Raw genomic sequence first — 3,221 nt, 5'->3', positions numbered from 1 at the left:
CCTCGGCTATTGAACCTTCTGGGCGAGCTTTATTCTTAACATACCGCTTGAATTTGCCGAGATACCTCTCAAATGGGTACATCCACCTATATTGTACTGGACCCCCAAGTCTGGCCTCACAGGGTAAATGGACAGCTAGGTGGACCATAACATCGAAAAATGAAGGAGGGAATATCATCTCCAGTTTGCATAGAATGGTGACAACATCAGTTTGGAGTTGGGCCAGGCGGTTGACATCGAGTGTTCGAGCGCACAACTGTTTGAAGAAAGTACCAAGTTCAGTCAAAGCCAAGCCAATGTCACTTCTTAAATACCCCCCAGCAGCAATAGGGAGTAGTCTTTGAAGGAAAACGTGACAGTCATGGCTTTTCAACCCTGAGATTTTGCAGTCACGTCGAGATACACAGTTCGAGATATTGGAAGCGAACCCATCTGGAAATTTGATATCAGACAACCACTCACAAAATTTATTCCTTTGCTCGACGTTTAATGTGTACTGTGCATGTAGCATTGTTACACGATCACCATGCCATATCAAGTGTAATTCTTTTCTATAGCCCAAAAGCTCTAAGTCACGCCTTGAATTGATGTTATCCTTACTTTTCCCTAGACTGTTCATTAAAGTGAATAAGATGTTGTCGGGCAATATTCTTCTCAATATGCATAACATCTAAATTATGCCGAAGTTGCACTGTTGACCAATAAGGTAACACGAAGAATATGCTACACTTTGTCCAGTTTAGCTCTTCAGCAGTGCGTTTTTTCTTCCTATGAGATTTGCCAAACTGAACATCCCCAATCATCTGCAATTGATTTTGAATCTCTTCAGGACCAAATTCCCTTGGTGGCATGCGATGATCTTCTCTACCGTTGAACAACCATTTCCTCCTTCTCCATATGTGATCTCGGGGTAAGAAACGACGATGTCCCATGTAACAATGTTTTCGGCCATATTTCAACCAATTAGAGTCTGTGTCTGCATTGCAAGACGGACAAGCCAATTTTCCCTTTGTTGACCAGCCAGACAGATTCCCGTAGGCAGGAAAATCGTTGATTGTCCACAATAAGGCAGCATGCAACATAAACGTCTCCTTAGTTGAGGCATCATATGTAGGCACCCCATCTTCCCAAAATTCAAGCAGTTCATCGATCAACGGCTGCAAGTATACATCAATCTCATTCCCTGGTGACCTTGGGCCAGGAATAATCAGAGATGTTATGAAGAATTGGTCTTTCATGCATGACCACGGCGGCAAGGTATAGGGGACAAGGATCACTGGCCAAATGCTATGAGGTTTAGCCAAGTTGTTGAATGGAGTGAAGCCATCACTTGCCAGACCGAGCCTAACATTGCGAGGATCCGAAGCGAACCAGCCATGATCTTCATCAAATTTCTTCCTGCACTCAGAGTCGGCCGGATGTCTCATACAAGTATCTTCTTTCGTCTGTTGCTCTTTGTGCCATCACATATCACCTGCTATCTTTGCAGACATGAAGAGACGCTGCAATCTCGGTTTCAAAGGAAAGTGACGCAACACTTTTTGAGGTACCGCGGCAAGTCCGTGTGTATTTGGTATCTACCTCGAAGCCTTACATACAGGGCATTCATTAAGAGCTGTATTTTCCTTCCAAAATAAGATGCAGTCGTTGGGGCACGCATGGGTTTTGTGGTATTTGAAGCCCAAACCGCGCTCCAACGACCTTGACTCCTCATATGATTGTGGCAATAGGGCATCAGGAAAGGCAGACCTCAACAAATCAAGTAGCATGTCAAATGACTTAATTGACCACCCACCGATTGATTTGATGTGTAACAACTTGACGACGAATGACAGTTTTGAAAATTTTGTACACCCATCAAATAACGGACGTCGGGCATCATCTAGTAGTTGCTCGAAAGATGGTGAATCTACCGTCTCTCGTGGCCTGTTTGCCGCAGGAGTGCTATCTTGGGGCGCATCATTGAAGGTGCCTGCCCGGATGTCATCCAACATATCCTGCATGTCATCTATGTAATCGTCTTCTTGGTTGATATCATCATGTTGTTTCCTCCTCCCCATGAAATATCCACTGCGTGTAGTTTGGGTTGATCCCTTTCATAAACAAATGAGTTTCCACCTCAAATATAGGCAGCCACAGATTGTTAAGGCATGCACGGCATGGACACCGGATGCGATCCCTTCCACTTGCATGGTTTCGTGCTTGTGCGAGGAAATATTTAACGCCTTCGGCGTATGCAGATGATACAAGCCTATCGGGATCATTCATCCAACTTTTGTCCATCTGAAGCACGATATGGGAGGGGAAGAAAGTTAGTTAAGCATGGCAACCTCTACAACTAAGTTCGATGAGAAACTCACCATAGTGAATATTCATGTTTAGAAGAATGAATAAGAAGTTGTTTGAAGAAGAGAATTGGAGGCACCTAGTTCACTCCATAAAAAGCATAGTAGAAGGTGGTTGAGACACTAGTCTTTTAGAGCGTGGCACTAATGGGAGTAACCATCACGTGGAATTCAGGAAACTCATCATGTCAGACTGTGAAGGATGTTATAGAGGTTGCCAGCTTATTTAAAGAGCATATATATGTGGCACTGTTTTGGTATTGCATACCAAAGGTTAGTGTAATATAGTTTATTTAAAGAGCATATGTACTTGGGCAATGCCTATTTACTTGTATTATTAAAAAAAATTTACACTTCTTGAATCAGAAGCTCACGCTTTATTATGTTGTTGAAAATTTCCATTTCATTCTTTGAGGTGGGTGAGTTCGGATTTATGTTTTCATCTATGGAAATTACAATTCCAATCAGTTGAGTATCTGAATGTTCGTTTGTGAGGCCATCACACTGACCAATTTTTTTACTTTGGTCGGCAGAACCTGCTTATCTACCTTATATATGATAATACTGTTTTAGGCAACTCCTTATAATACTTGTCCAATATATATAATCTAAGAAAATACATTGTTTAATCCAAGGATTAAAATATAGATGCATTAAGCAGTGCTTAACTGAATTGAGTTTCTGACTTGGTAATAATTGTTTTTTGGTTTGCATGCAGAATGACTTTTGATTGACATCTTTTGCATGGTCTTGCTTAAGGGAAAGCCCTTGAGTACTTTGTTGTTGTTTTATATCTATGAGCTGTGTTATTAAGTTAAGTAAATTTATATAAATCATAGCACTGACGACTCTAACTCAAATTCAAATTAATTAATT

This window comes from Juglans regia, chromosome 11 (assembly GCF_001411555.2).
Source record: "Juglans regia cultivar Chandler chromosome 11, Walnut 2.0, whole genome shotgun sequence".
Taxonomy (NCBI): Eukaryota; Viridiplantae; Streptophyta; class Magnoliopsida; order Fagales; family Juglandaceae; genus Juglans; species Juglans regia.
Note: the sequence above shows the minus strand (reverse complement) of the source record.